Consider the following 17,071-nt stretch of genomic DNA (forward strand, 5'->3'; position numbering starts at 1 on the left):
TAAGTTACGTTATGCACATTGCACTTTGTACAGTAGGAACCAACCGAATGAGGCAGTGTAATTATTGTCGTGACACTGATCTCATATTCTGAAGGATGAGGTATGCTCTGTCTGGCCATCCTGACTTACGTTTCCCTAAATCATTTGAGGGAAACGCCGGGATTGTTCCTGCAACAAGGCCACGGCCAACTATTTATCATATCCTCGTAAAACATATTTATATATTCGATATATTTAATATTTTGAATTATTTGAATAGATTGTATTATGATGACAAATCCTATTTCATTATAAGATGTTTAGATCCGATCTCCAAACCAACAAACCAAATTAGATGATCCCTGGACGAATACAAAAATGAAACTTAGGAAGACAGTTGAAAGTCACAAGTGTTACTAACTATACAAAGTTTCAATATATTTTGTGTCAAACTAATTTGCAACACACGATTAGCATTCATACAATTTCGATTACTTTGTGAAACAACTTTAAGTACATATTATCTTTGGTTCCATTCCCGATGTTATGTAAGTTGTCTTTGGTTTCTTTGTTCGTTAAAGCGAAGAAGGTGAGTTGGGTGTGGTGAAATTATTTTGTATATTTGTGTGGTTTTTAATTCGTTTTATATGTTGTAAAATTGGTTAAAAAGTGATTTAGGCTCTATTAACTCATTGCGCTATTATTGTTACGTGAAGTATATTATTGGTCTTTGATGTATTAATTTACTGCGTCATTCCTCTTTTCATGAGAGGCCGCCATGTTGTGCTCACAATACGGGTGTAAGTTCGCCAGTTGGAAGAACGGTCGAGGATACATAAATTCTTTATTTAGTTAATTTTGCATCATTTGTTTTGTATGTAAATGAATAGTAATAGTTTTCTAAATTTATTTCGTCCTTGCGTGACAAGACTGTACTGAGTGTGCAACTTGAGACTACACCGGATACCCGGGTTGTGTTGTAATGTCGCATAATTGCAATAGTTATTGGAAAAACTCTTAATTATCACCCTGTGTATTTGTTTCCCGGAATGGTTTTATTAACAGTTGTATTATATCGTTCACGTCGCGAATGGAGATAGCGTGTTATTCATATGCTATGTATTATCCATGCGTATGATGAATTGTATGCCAAACTTGTCATATTGCGGCCGTTTAACATATTCACCTTTCTGCAAGACTGATGATAACGAAACGTGTGGGTGACTGTCGATTGTTAATATACCTTGTTACTGGAGATTTTGTTTTTGTGCATTTTCAAATGCTTTTGATTTGTTACTGATTACACTTATTTAAAATTGCGGATTTGTAGGGGGTTAACTGTCATAACCTGGTGCATTATAATTGTTATTTCTTTCGCCTTGCCGAAAGATCTCTCATGACTCAGTGAAATTACGGTCATGTATAAGGGCTGTCAGGCACCAAATTCAATGTTGGGACGCTCCAAGATGACGCACAGTCGAGTTGAGGGAAGCAGAGTAGAAACTCTGAAATCCGTTGACGTGGTCTTCAATCTAAAGACTTTGTTTGATTCATCTCTCCATGCTACTCTATCCTGTGCAAGCCTCTTCCTCTCCGAATAATTTCTGCAACCTTCAGCATCTGATTAATTTATAGATCTGTTGTTCCCCCTCAGCTGTTTTTACCTCCCACATTCTTTCCTCCCCCCCCCCCCCAATACTAAGTTGGTGATCTATTTGTTTCAAAATGTGTCCTATCAACTGATCTCTTTGCCTAATCAGGTTGTGCTTTCTGTTCAGTATGTCATTAGTTACATGTTCTACCCATCAAATCTTCAGTGATCTTCTGTAACAGTGCATTTCAAAAGGTTCTGTTTTTGTCTAAACTGTTTGTCTATGTTTCACTTTCATATATGGCTACACTCAAGACAAGTGCCTTCAGAAACTACTTCCCAACACTTAAATCTATGTTTGATGTTCACAAATTTCTCCTCTTGTATGCTCCTTTTAAAACACTGCCCGTCCTGTTCAATTGTTCTTCCAAGTTCTTGGATATGCCTGACAATTACGGTGTTGTTGGCAAATTGCAAAGTTTGCAATTGTTCTCCCTGAATTTTTAATTTCTAATCCAAATTTTTCTTTTGCTGCTTCTCCAGTGAGATTGAATAACCCAAATTTTTGGTTTGTTTCATTTGCTGCTTCTTCAGTGCTTGAATAACACGGATAGGTTACAATCCTGTCTTACTCCGTTCTGGAACACTGCTTCCCTTACATATATATCAACTCTTAATGCTGCCTTCTGCTTTCTGTACAAGTTGTAAATAGCCTTTTGCTCCCTGTATTTAGCCCTGGGTATCTACAGAATTTCAAAGAGAGTATTCCACGCAACATTGTCAAAAGGTTTCTTAAAGTCTGCAAATGCTGTTAATGTTGTTTTCCCTTTCCTTAAGCCACCTTTTAACGTAAGTTGTAGGGTCAGTATTGCCTTGCATGTTCCGGCACTTATGCAGTTTAGCAGGTACGGAAAAAATTTTTCATTCCAAATGTATCTGGCTTGGAGAGCTTTGTGGGTGAATATGTAAAGTTTGTTGGTGATTGTACTTTGTATTTGATTTGAAAATACTGATTAGTTAGTGTATTACGCAATGTTGCGTCATCGGCAGCGCCGCGCTTATCGGGCAGAAGATATCGCCGACGGTCAAGGGAAAATGAAAAATGGATGTTATATTCGAAATCAGCGCATCAGAATTCACTATATCGACAAAATATTGAAAAATAAAAAATTTTAAAAAAATTTAAAACAATTTTTTTGATGTAAATAATTGACTGGGGCGCAAATAAATATCGTATTCGTAATCAGCGTATCAAATTTGACTATAATTGATCAAATTTTGAAAAAAAATGAAAAATTTTTTCCGTACCTGCTAAACTGCATAAGTGCCCATGTTCCTACATTTCTCTGGAATCCAAACTGATCTTCCCTGAGGTCAGCTTCTACCAGTATTTGCATTGTTGTGAGGAATTCGTGTTGGTATCGTGCAGCAATGACTTATTGTCAGCAACTGCTTTCTTTGGAATTGGGATTACCACGTTCTGGAAGTCTTGAGGGTATTTTGCCTGTCTCATACGCCTTGCACACCAGGTGGAAATCTCATCGCTGGCTGTCCCAAGGCTATCAGTAGTTCTGATGAAATGTTGTCTACTTCTGTAGTCTTAGGTTCGTTTGAGCAGTTACCAGAAAGCGCAAGACAACAGGCTGTAGTGCGCATGCGCAGCTACGATGACGTAGGCAGCCCGTGCTTGGTGCTTGCTCTGCTCATACGCTTTTCGTCGTATTTCTGGTGGGGCATCACGTGACCATGTGTAGCCGTGCGGCATGTTGTTGAGAGGAATTACTGAATTGTACTTGGAGAAATTGTTTTATCATATCCCACACAGATAAAGAATGTAAATAAGGAAGCAGTTCTTGCCAAAATATCATTTCAAAATTACACTCCACAGCTCGAAGTACCATAAAATTTTGCTAAGGGGTGACTTTGACAGATTTTTTTTTTTTTTTTTTAAAAAATTCGTACTCTGCAATATTGTTATGTAGCATTTCCAACTGGTTTACATCTACACAGCACCGCAAAAAGCTACTAGGATGGAATACAAATTACTTGCACCAAAAAAGAGACAGTTTCTTGTGTAACTTACACCGGAATAAAGGACAATAAATTTCATGACTATTTCAAAATGTGAAAAAATTAACATGGTGGTCTGTGAGGCAAAGAAACTGTACAACTGACAGTTTATATTCTATTGTAGCAATAAATATGAAGCCATGTGGGGAGTTAAAACGATAAAACATGGTATGCCGCCATTCTAAAATTATCATGCAATGGCATTCTATAAATTTAAGACGTAAACACAAATTAAGAAATAACTTCAGGCCCAGAAGTAGTACTAGACTAGTGTCTTGTGATCGAAATACACTTTCACAGAACCCAGATCTATAAAATTCTGCTAGAACTGTCATTATCTTTGAAACAAAATATTTAGTTCAAAAGTATTGAGCAAATTTGCCTACTTAGCTTCAAGTCAATGTTTACATACATATGTTCGTACGTATATAGAATTAAGAGATCTTACAGTGTCATAAAAGGAACAGGGCATCAGAGACTACTCCAGCAGCATCGGAATTTCATAAACCATAGTAAAATGCTTCATTCCGCTCTAATTGCACGTTTCTATGTCCTGTCCAGATGGACTCTGAAGTACCTGATATTCAGCGTTTCATGTGGTTCTCGTGGTACTAATTTTCTTGGAGGTCCAGTACTGTATTCTCGTGTTTGGTTCTTTATTATGGTATAACGTCATTCGTCCCAGAAGATGAAAATTTGCACTTTAAACTGAACGAGGCTGAAATTAGCCAACAGGGCGGAATGAAACACTTCGTTTCAACTAAACTAACTGCCTCAGCGGAAAAAAAATTAACTGAAGCAAATTTCTCTATGAAACGGACAGAAATAGCTTCATTAAGACATTAATGGTTGATTGCTAATAACGTGGAAATAATATAAAATCAGAAAATTGAAACTACTAACTTATTTTGGTCTTTCATGGTTATGAGAATGTATATTAATTCACTTGATGGCTCTCAGCCACAGAAATCTGTTTTGGTTTCATTTGACGTGGGCGCTGTAAACGAAGACACGGCCACGGGTCGTGGGGAAGGACCCCCCCCCCCCCCCCCCCCCCACTATAACTCAGCTTGCTCTGCGCATGCGCGGATCTGGCATCTTGGGCGCACCAGGAAAATTTCTCCGAGTAGCTTCTGGCTGCTTGCTGCTACTGCTCATACACCAAACAGCCACGCTCCAAGTAGCCAGAAGCGGGAGGAAGGCACTGCTCATACACGAATTCAGCTCTGCGCATGCGCACAAGCCTGCTGGCAACTGCTCATACGTACCTCTTGTTTCGACTTGGGTCTTATGCTACTTTGTCAGATTCTTCTCCCAGTATCATATCTCCCATCTTATCTTCATCTTTCCATTTTTATGTTGTTGCTTAAAGTTCCTCTCCCTCGTACATACCACTATGTACTCCTTCAACCTTTCGGCTAAAGTTACGTGTTGGACCCCTTCGGTGACAGACAGGTCTGTAGCGCAGTCTGAGTTCTCACTTAGGTTGGAAGTGACAATTTGGCTGTGTGTTGACAATGCCAATGAATATGAGAGCAGAAAAATCTGATTGTGGTGACAAATTGACTGGTAGGAAAGCCTAATGTTTGCCTGTGTTATATTGAAAAATGCAAGGGGCGGCTAATATGTAACTTTTACCCACCTTTCAGCTTTCCGTTCTTTACTTAGGACTGGTTTTCCATCTGAGCTCTTGATGTTCATACAGGTGCTTTTTGTTTACCCAAAGGCCTTATATTTTCCTGTAGGTGGTATTTGACTTTCCCATAGTGAAATATGTTTCTAAATCTAAGTTTTTGGTCTGTTTCCACTTAGCCATTTTGCAGTTCCAGACAGTCATTTTAGACATTTGTATTCCTTTTTGCCTGCTTTATTTGCTGCACTTTTGTATTTTCTCTTTTAATCAGTTAAATTTATTGTGTAATCCAAGGATTTCTATCGTATGCACAGAGTTGACATTTGGTGTTGTGGTTGATGGGAGTGACTGCAAAGGCATTTCCCATTTACAGCCGCTCCCATCGGCCAGCGTGTCGAGTGTCAGCTTTGTTTGCACATTTCGTACTATTCCCTGTCTTTTTATCTATTTGATCCTCAGCTGCCTTCACAATTTCATCTCACAGATTCTTCTTCCCCTGTATTCCTTTCCTGTGTTCTAGTCAACTGTTGCCTAACGCTACGTATGAAACTTTTAAAATCTCTGGTTCTTTCAACTTATCGAGGTCCCGTCTTCTTAATTTCCTACGTTCATGCGATTCTTCAGTCCCCATGTGCTCTTGGAAATATTACAAAATATATACAGCTTACCAGATATGTTACTTTACATTCCTATTTTTCTTTGAATTTTATCTTTGGTCTGTGTATGTTTCGCTTTCCATGTGATTACTGCTTTTCATATTCTATTATGTAGAAGTTTTTGAGATAGTATTCATGTTTAAAATCTGTGTGTTCATTTAGAGTTCTATGAATATATGTTTCCAGTTCTTCAAGAATGTTCATAGTAAGTCCTTTCAGTATTTTGTGTGAAATTTGTATTGCAGTTTAAATTTTCTCTGCTTTCGTGTTGGAGGAACATCTGCGACTGAGCATTATACCAGAGGTTGAAAGTAGCACTACAGTTGTAAGGTTCTCTCATTTAGAACACAACCGGGTTTGGGCACTTACATACCCATCTTCAGGTGACATCCTGAAAATAGCAAGAGACGGGAAAATAAGTTTTTACACACAGCAATACACACAAAAAAAAATGTTCCTTAAAACATTTTAGAAATCACTGGTTGGGCTAGGTGCTGTAAAACCTAAGTCAGTGGCAAAGTTACACCAGGCAGTACAGTGAATGACTGCTTGGGTAAAGAAATATGCAATGAATAGCAGGACACTTACAGCTCGTTATGACCCTGACTGCCGCAGTGTAGTAGTACAGGACCCAGGCAGTCAAGCTTTTGGAATGTGAACATATGCCTTGCTTCCAAATAATCTGAGATGTTGGAGATCTGGCTTATTGTTTGTTTAAGGTTCTTCTGGAGTCTTGCTTTATAGATCTATTAATTAAATGGACTGCATCAGAGCCTGCTTCTGTCCAGAATGAATTTGGCAAATCTGCTTCAAAGAGCAGGCACATCTTGCTTTTTTTTACTATTGTTTTGTTATGAAGCTCAGCTACTCTGTTTGCCGGTGTGGCCAAGCGGTTCTAGGCGCTTTAGTCTGGAACTGTGCAACCACTATGGTAACAGGTTCGGATCCTGCCTCAGGCATGGACGTGTGTGATGTCCTTAGGTTAGTTAGGTTTAAGTAGTTCTAAGTTATAGCGGACTGATGACCTCTGATGTTAAGCCTCATAGTGCTCAGAGCCATTTGAACCATTTTTACTCCGTTTTTCTCTGGTGTATATGGTGCTGTAGGCCAATGTTGGATCCCTCCTTGTCTGAAAAGTTTACCAGTTTATCATTCACATATTCTGTGCCATTATCTGTAAGCAGAGTGAAGATCCTGTTTCCAGTTTGTCTTTCAACTAGATTTTTGAAGTCTCATACCAGCTGTCGTACTTAATTTTTATTTCTCAAGAGTATATACAAGTAGTTTCCTGGCATAGACATCAAAATGAGGAAGTGTTTGGCTCCTCCAGTTGACATTGTTTTCATTGGCTTGGACAAATCTGAATGAATTAGCTCGAATTTAAGTGGTTCTTCAGCCAGATCGTGAAAAAGGTAGTCTTGCTTGTTTGCTTTCTAAGCATATGGCACAAGGAATATTAACTGCTCCCTCAAATGAAATTCTACTAGCCAGGCCCTTGTGAATGACATACATAGCTTCAGAATGCAAATGACCCAGTCTTTCATTCCACAAGTCAGTGATTTTTAACTGTAATACTGATTTTGCTTCAGAAGTTAGATTATTTGGTTGGTCTATTTTGGTACATACCATTTGCTAATGGTGCACTAACAACTACATTTTTGGATGTGTTGTAAATAGGACAGTGTTGTTTGTTAAACAAAACCGAATGACTTTTTTTCACCATTTTACTAAGAGATAGTAGGTTTGTGCTTAGCTGAGGTACATACAGGATATCCTCTACTTTAGTTTTGCTTTCTTGTTACCATTGGGAACATCTGCAAGTGAAAATCCTATTCCTTTTATAATTATTTGCTATTACAGCTTATGAGCTTTCACTGTTGTATACTTATTTTTGTCACATGGATATTTAGACATTTGCATTGATGCACCTAGGTCTTCATAAGATTCTGTCCATGCGTCTTTACATGCAGTTGCATTTGAAAAGAACATCTTGGCTGGAATTTTTGCATCATTTTTGCCCTTGCTACGACAGTTTTTTGCCAGATGCCCGTACTTGTTGCAGTTGTAGCACCTTTTATCTTTTTGGAATGTAACATTACTTTTTTTCTTTGTGACTTGGAGAGTGGTGTCACTAGTAAATGATTTATTGTAGGTGTCGTCATTTATTTATTTCATTAATCAATTTTTATGGAGTCTCCTGTTTGTTTGTCTGGTAATCCTGCAAGTGAATACACTCAATCCATTTTTCTTTAACTTCAAAGCTCAAGCTATGTTATTTTTGTGATGTGGAAATTATATTGACACATACTCTACAACTGGTGATCAATTTTCCAGCCTAGTAGCCAACAGTGTCTTTAGTCGACCTTTTCATCGGAAGAGGCCAGAATCTTGCTTCAGCTTGTCCCATGCTTCCATAGCTATAGATGTACCTTGCAAATTAACATATATCTACAGATGAACGGAGAGTATAATTTTAGCTCTTGCTGTGCAAACTGTAGTTACATCCGTTATTGAGCCACTGACGCAATCCCACAGATGTTGATGGTGTTGAGAGAGCAACTAGCCGCAAATTTATTTGTGGCTGGTTGCTGTCTCAACACCATCAATATTCGTCTTCAGATAACAGCCAGTCTCCAACCATGTCATCATATGAAAGAATCCCACAAATGTTCGTGATCTAGATTTATTCGCTTAGCGAACTGCCATGTACTAAAGTTTTCTCTTCCCATCAGTTTTTCAGTCGGAAGCAGTGAATTGTATTTACAGAACTATTGTATTAACCATTGCATGGTTCTAATTGCCACGCACTGCAACTAATTTCTGGTAGCCAATGAGCTGGTATTTTTTAAAATGTTATGCCGAATTATATAGACTAGGCCCATAACTGCTAGCACACAGTAATTTGCTTGCAGTATCTTATTGAAACGGTAAGATTTATTGCACACATTAAATACAGTTAGAATGAAGAATGTATTATACAGTCCACAGAATAAGTCACAACAGCATCCATGTACACTCCTGGAAATGGAAAAAAGAACACATTGACACCGGTGTGTCAGACCCACCATACTTGCTCCGGACACTGCGAGAGGGCTGTACAAGCAATGATCACACGCACGGCACAGCGGACACACCAGGAACCACGGTGTTGGCCGTCGAATGGCGCTAGCTGCGCAGCATTTGTGCACCGCCGCCGTCAGTGTCAGCCAGTTTGCCGTGGCATACGGAGCTCCATCGCAGTAGCATGCCGCGACAGCGTGGACGTGAACCGTATGTGCAGTTGACGGACTTTGAGCGAGGGCGTATAGTGGGCATGAGGGAGGCCGGGTGGACGTACCGCCAAATTGCTCAACATGTGGGGCGTGAGGTCTCCACAGTACATCGATGTTGTCGCCAGTGGTAGGCGGAAGGTGCACGTGCCTGTCGACCTGGGACCGGACCGCAGCAACGCACGGATGCACGCCAAGACCGTAGGATCCTACGCAGTGCCGTAGGGGACCACACCTCCACTTCCCAGCAAATTAGGGACACTGTTGCTCCTGGGGTATCGGCGAGGACCATTCGCAACCGTCTCCATGAAGCTGGGCTACGGTCCCGCACACCGTTAGGCCGTGTTCCGCTCACGCCCCAACATCGTGCAGCCCGCCTCCAGTGGTGTCGCGACAGGCGTGAATGGAGGGACGAATGGAGACGTGTCGTCTTCAGCGATGAGAGTCGCTTCTGCCTTGGTGCCAATGATGGTCGTATGCGTGTTTGGCGCCGTGCAGGTGAGCGCCACAATCAGGACTGCATACGACCGAGGCACACAGGGCCAACACCCGGCATCATGGTGTGGGGAGCGATCTCCTACACTGGCCGTACACCACTGGTGATCGTCGAGGAACACTGAATAGTGCACGGTACATCCGAACCGTCATCGAACCCATCGTTCTACCATTCCTAGACCGGCAAGGGAACTTGCTGTTCCAACAGGACAATGCACGTCCGCATGTATCCCGTGCCACCCAACGTGCTCTAGAAGGTGTAAGTCAACTACCCTGGCCAGCAAGATCTCCGTATCTGTCCCCCATTGAGCATGTCTGGGACTGGATGAAGCGTCGTCTCATGCAGTCTGCACGTCCAGCACGAACGCTGGTCCAACTGAGGCGCCAGGTGGAAATGGCATGGCAAGCCGTTCCACAGGACTACATCCAGCATCGCTACGATCGTCTCCATGGGAGAATAGCAGCCTGCATTGCTGCGAAAGGTGGATATACACTGTACTAGTGCCGACATTGTGCATGCTCTGTTGCCTGTGTCTATGTGCCTGTGGTTCTGTCAGTGTGATCATGTGATGTATCTGACCCCAGGAATGTGTCAATAAAGTTTCCCCTTCCTGGGACAATGAATTCACGGTGTTCTTATTTCAATTTCCAGGAGTGTATTATAAAGTAGACAAAATAAAGAGCAGCAGTGTCCATGGCAATGCGAAAGATATATACACAGTCTAGACACAGATTCTCAAGTCTCATACATACATTTGCAACTGTGCGACTTACACATTTTCTCATAGCTAGATAGAAATTTTTCTATGCTGTAAAATATTTTGTTCTATAATTTTGATTGTTTTCCATACTGGAACATCGGTATCTTAAGTTTGTAATGTTGAAGTGAACTATTTCCCATTTGGTGAAATTTGTGTCTTTTATTGCTTTTGCTGAAGTATGTGAATTTTTTTGTGGCATATTTTTCTTAGTATACATACAAATGCTGCTATTTACATACTTTCTTGTTTCAGTTCTTAGTCAGTTACTCTTATACACAGTTTTATCACATTCCCCACCCCATTCTCCCCTTTGACTCTTAACAATTGCTGTTATCCCACGTAGTTGAAACTACCTCCCTGTAACTTCTGTGTTGTACTCGTGAACAAATGTGAACTGTGCTAAGTTGTTTTCCTGAATTATAGTACTGACGTTAATGAATGTTTCACATGGTACGATAGATGTAATGTAAAAATTGTGTGTACATACAATCTTTCCTCACGCACATTTGAGATAAGGACAAGCAGAAACATTTGTGGAAGACACGTGTGTGCATTGGCAGTTTTGTGTCCATACTTTCTCTGATAATGCAAACAGGATGTTGTAAATCTCCTTTGCTTGGGAGCTCATGCTGCATTTGTGATGATAAAAAGGTAACAGAAAAAGAAAACACAAAAGTGACTGTGTGTAAAGAAGTATTTAAATAAGAAATACAACAAATACAATACAAAGTTATGACAATTTTTCGTTTGCTAGTTTCAGATCACAGCAGAAGTATTAAATTTTTTGCTTATGGAAACTACATTGATAAGGCTAGCAATAAAATTTCATTAGCTGGTAACAGGTGACTTCTAACCAATTGAAACAATTTATTTCACATTTCAAAACAAAGCATTATTGTTGAGACTGAGAAATATGTGGGGCAGGCTCTTAGTCATATGAAGGTTAATTAACTTCCAGTGTTACTTGTATTTTATAAAACAAGTTGTTTACTCAACTTTAATCATCAAAGGTTTTCTTAATCATGAAAGATAATATGTAGGTTAAACAGAATGTAGGTTATGTTTTTCACTTACCGTATTTACTCGAATCTAAGCCACACTCGAATCTAAGCCGCACCTGAAAAATGAGACTCGAAATCAAGGAAATAAACTTTCCCGAATCTAAGCCGCACTTGAAATTTGAGACTCGAAATTCAAGGGGAGAGAGAAGTTACAGGCCGCATCTCCAAATCGAAACAAAGTTGGTCCATTGTAATATGAGACACAATTTAGGTCGAATGAATGACGATACAGCTACAGTAGTTTGGTTCGAGTCGTAAGCTTAGCAGTTAAGCTTTACCAGGTAGCCATTGCTATGCGCCAGGCGCTCCGTCCGTATTTATACGGTTACCCTTCCTTTTCCACGTGTCTCGTCTTGTTTGAATTGATTGCTTATTTTTTCTTCGATCTGATAAGCGCAGTTTTATTTGTTATAGGTGTTTACATCACTCTAAGCTGAAAATGCATTACTGTACTGTGTCGTGCATTGTTTGTCGCATTCTGATAGTGCGTGTTTACGGCCTGTCGCCGCTCGCGGCATGGCTTGCTTTTGTGCGCGCTACCGCCGCTTACAATTAAAAAAAAAAAAAGAAAAGAGAGGAATCGTCTCATTAGGGAAACAATGGCAAGAAAATGCTATTTGTAGTTACTTACACTGCTGCTTTCTTTGATAATGATCAACAAGCACCAAATAATAGACTGCATATGACAGAAGATGTTCTGAACAAAAAACCCGGGAATTTTTTCATCCGGGAGAAACCCGGGAATTTTTCATTGTTTTAGCTTTTTTAAATTTTGGCTGCAGAATTGATTCTCTAGCAAAAAATGTTATTGTACCCTGCTACTGGAGAATGATACTGCAGCAATAAAATATAAACGAGAGGGAAAAAAATAAAACTTTAGTGACAAAGGAAATGTGCAATTTACAACAAAAAACCGTGCACGCACAAGTGTTTGCAAATAGCAAAAATATGTCAATGGCCGTAGGGCGCAGACTGTAATTGTTCGTAACAATAAACTGCTTGCTATGAGCATGACGTCACAACTGTTCACATTAGGTTCGTTTGACCAATTACCAGCGGTCTGTTGCGCATGCGCATTTGACTCCCGTATAAGCAGTACCTTCTCCTTCTACTTGAAGTCTTGAAGTTTGGCTGTTAGCTGTGTCTGTAGCAGTAGCAAGCAGCCAGATGCAAACGAGAAAAATTTTTCTCACGCGCCCTAGCTGCCAGATTCACACTTGCACAGAGTTGTCTGAGTTGTAGTGGGGAGGGGGTTAACCTCCACGTGACGCGTGTTTACGTTAAGTGATTTCGCTGCTTCTCTTCGTGTACAGCTCCCAAGTCAAATGAAAACAAAACGGATTTCTGTGGCCGGGGAGCTATCAAGTGAATTAAAATACATTCACATAATTATGGAGGGCAAAAATATTTTATTAATTTCAGTTTTCTGATTTTATTTTATTTCGAAGTTAGTAGCAGTCAAGCATTAATCGCCTTGCAGAACAGTGAAGTTATTTTAGCAAGTTTGCTAAAGAAATTTGGCTTTATTAATCTTTCCGCTAAGGCAATCATTTTATTTGAAACGAAGTGTTTCATTCTACAGTATTGGCTAGTTCCAACTTTTCGCTGAATTTCAAGTGCACGTTATCATCTTCTGCCATATATGGCATTATGCCATAATAAAGAACCAAAAATGAGATCGTATAGTACTGGTACTCCGAGAAAATTTACATCCCAAAAACCACACTGAAAAGCTTAACATCAGATGGGACATACTTCATTGTGAATCTGGAAAAAGGCAATTCGCACTTCAAGCAGATTTATGCATTTTAGTATGGTTTACGAAATTCCGATGCTCTTTGGAGTACCCTCTGATGCCCTGTTTCTTTTATGGTGTAATATAAGCTCTTTTAGTGCTTTATAAACACGAACATACTGGCTTCCTACACCACTGCAGTTGCACACGCACAATAATGCCTGTTTTCTGGTGCTCTCTGGAAACTGGTAAATCGAACCTATTTCTAACAGTCTTCGGATAGTATTGCGAACGGTGGATAGAAAAGCGTTACTTTCAAAGTAAATTTCTTTTTACGCAAGATGAATTATGTTACGTGTGAGAAAGTGGGATGAATATCTAAACCACAGAGCGTTCGAAACTGAACAGTTTGAGGACCAGCCACTTACAAGAGTTTCGAGCCGAGACATTTATGTCATAATATTAAATGTACTGGCACATTTGTGTGATGTATCTTAAAGTATAACACACGCAAAAAAGATCAATATTACATGTGAAAGCTGAGCTTCTGTTGTAGCGTGTTAATGTTAGAGACTAATATTATATGTGAAAGCTTAGCTTTTATTGTAGATATACGGTACTGTGTACATTAATGTAAACCGTTAACTTTTCCTCTTGAGTGTTCGCGCTATTTAACCAGTGATCTTGCTATTGGCTGACTATAACACGTGTCCTATGCTCTGAATAGCTGCTGTCATCGGCTGACGAGATCTCGTGGCTTGAGATATGACTCGCTTACAAAAGGACATCGCAACCTCGGTTTCAACCCTTCGCAAACTAACGCGCTGTGTTTGGTGCAATTCGAATTTATACTTTCGTAATACGAAAATATGCAACGTATATGTTGCTGCAAATCAAAGGTCTCATTTTTTGTTATAAGTCTCTCCAAAACTTCTCTGCCCGTCTTTTTTTTTTTGTTTTTTTTGTTTTTCGGGAAGTTCTACGCGATTGTATAAAACGTTAACCATTCAAAGAATTGATAAGTTTTGCAGTTCCGAGGGAAAATCTACGGAAAATCTGTCAGTTAGCACAGAAAAAGTGTATTTTCGCCCGGGAAAAGGCGTATTTTTTAAACGGGATATCCGGGAGAAATCCGGGAATAATCTGGGAATTTTTTTTTCCTTGTCCCCGTATACACCCTGTAAATACGGTATGTATCTTTTGCATCATCAGCGTCCTTCATTTGTACTTATAGTAGTTTTTTTGAGGAGCTACACATACCCCAGCATTTCTGTTGTTCAGGTGTGAGGCTCCTCAGTTTTGCATGGAATTTTGTTCTGTGTTCAGATACACTTACCACAAATTTCTGCTCACCATGTAGTGGAGATGCTGAGTTGCAGTTAGGCACAGCAAAAAGACTCACAATTATAGCTTTCAGTCATTAAGGCCTTCTTCAGCATTAGTTGCTTGGGACTGCGTGTGTGTGTGTGTGTGTGTGTGTGTGTGTGTGTGTGTGTGTGAGTCGTTTAAGGAGGCCTTTATGGCGGAAAGCTACAATTGCGGGTGTCTTTTTGTTGTGCCTATCTGCGACTCAGCGTCTCCTCTATAGGGTGAGTAGCAACTTTCCTTCTCATGATATTGTTACATTCCACCCTCGATTTTCCATTGTTTGATTTCATAAATTTCTTTTTTTTTTTTTTTTCTTTTCTGTTTTTCTGTTTCAAAACTTACGGTATCTTATTCTTTACAGTAATATGATCAGAGACTTTTTATCTGACAATTAATGCTCAGGGAATCACATCTCAAATTTTTATTAATAATTTTTAGAAGTGGCATTCTGTATGACTTCTTTGTAATCAGTTGCAAGTTTAACAGTGCTTCGTTTGTGGTCAATATATATTATTGCCCATAAATCACTTCCCAGTATAACTGCAACACACAACACAGTGCCACACAAATGGGTCTCAGCTACCTTTCATTTGCTAAAAAGTGCGAAGATTATCACTGAAGGCAGGAAGCAATGCACTTGATGCACAGCCTACATTTCCAGGACATTACACATGCATAGAATCATCTACGAAGTTGTGAGGTGGAAGTTATGCACTAAATTGAACAACAGAAAAGAGCCATTGTATGGACACAATTCTACACTTAAATGGACATAATGCAAAATGTGTAGAATGCTTGGTTAGATGCAAGAGGGGGCCTGAAGTTTCTAATCTTGCAAAGTAATTTGAATACAGAAAATCTGTACATACAGTGGACAAATCACCAACTATTTTTCTTTGTATAATGTACAAGTATCACAATGCAGAGGGTGTCCACTACGTAACTTGGAATCCATGCTGGTTTGCACGGAGGAAGTTGTACTGGTTGAGGTACCTCATTATGTTTGGACTCAGGATAAGTTCTTAGATTTTAGAACAAATTCTCAAAAATAACTTATTTCTACATAATTATACAGTGAAATTAGAGAACAATTGTTTTGGATGAGGGTAGGCGTACTCTGCTCAAAAATTTTAAAAGAGCACAATTAATTTTAAGCCTACAATTGACGATAACAGTAAGTTTATCGTGGCTGGCATTCACGGATGTTTGAAATTTCACAATACATCACAGTACAAACGGGTTTTGACACAGTTGGTGAAAGATTATGCAGAAGTGACATGAACAGTAAAATATGTGAATCTAGAATTTCAAATCGACACATGCATCTTGTATACTCTTGTCTCACACAAAGGCTGAAGAACAATATTCCAGCATGTGTTTATCTCAGACAAAATTGCTAAAATATGCAGCAGCAACAAAACATGTCTTCTGCCTGTTGCAGCTAACAAATGCACTGTTAGATTTTGTAAGAGCCTTGAGTTGTTCAAAGTTAATAATAATGGTGATAATTGTATTTCAGTCATCCTTTTATCATTTTGCATAATTGTATAGATAAGTTTCTTGTGAGGATACAATCTGGAACTACATCCCCAATTTGCAATGCCATAGTTAGGAAGAAGACTTCAAGATGTTAATTTTTAATGCTTGTAGGCTACTGACAGTGATGTAAATGGCTTCTCAGTATTGATTCATAGCATTCTTTTCTCACCCCAAAGATTGCTTGTTGCAGTTGTTTGACTTTCAAGGTAACAGTAAGTCATTTTATGTATGAATAGTTTTGTGGTGATATGGAGGGGTGCTGATAAAATTTTCCCAAACTGTCAATTGGTCAAAAATCCAAGAGCTTTCAGCAGAGTACTCCTTGGTCTTTGTAAAGTTCTGACTGTCATTTGGTTGTTGCTATTGTCAGTGACATCACTGGTGCTCACTCTAGTTCCATACAAGGTAATGTTTTTGTTGCGCGCCCGCTATAATCTTCTGACTTCCTAAGCCATTCTTAGCAGCATTACCATCTTTTTGAGGGTGTTGCCACCTGGAGAAGCTTTTGTTTCACTGTTCTGTGACTCATTAACAGGAAAGATTAGCCAGCTACTAAAGGGATGTCAGATTTATTTGGGTATCAGACAGAAAAAACATAGAAAATTCATGACTAGATTTCATACCGGCAGAAAAACTCCCGAAGATCAGAACATACTATATTGATAAGTAGAAAAAAAATCCATTCTGAGAGAGAGAGGAAAGTATTAGGGGCACAGAGGAAAATTAAAACAAAACTTTGAAATATTCTGTTTGTACATTGTGTGGTACAGTATGCACCTGTATGTGAATAATAATTGCACCTGTATGTGAATAATAATTGCACCTGTATGTGAATAATAATAATAAATGCAAAATAGTTTTTTCTTACGATCAAAAGGACTAATTACGTCATACGGGACTGAAAATCGGCTGCT

The 17,071-nt window shown here is 39.3% G+C and overlaps 1 protein-coding gene across 1 annotated transcript in view; it reads left to right on the forward strand.

Annotated features, from left to right (window-relative positions):
* Positions 1–533: 533 nt before the first annotated feature.
* LOC126162856 (tetratricopeptide repeat protein 14 homolog) overlaps positions 534–17,071 on the forward strand; it is a 73,184-nt gene continuing 56,646 nt past the window's right edge. The window contains exon 1 of the mRNA XM_049919631.1: positions 534–568. The gene's annotated coding sequence lies outside the window, so the exon portion shown is untranslated. The remainder of the gene's footprint in view (positions 569–17,071) is intronic.

The sequence above is a fragment of the Schistocerca cancellata genome, chromosome 2, assembly GCF_023864275.1.
Source record: "Schistocerca cancellata isolate TAMUIC-IGC-003103 chromosome 2, iqSchCanc2.1, whole genome shotgun sequence".
NCBI lineage: Eukaryota > Metazoa > Arthropoda > Insecta > Orthoptera > Acrididae > Schistocerca > Schistocerca cancellata.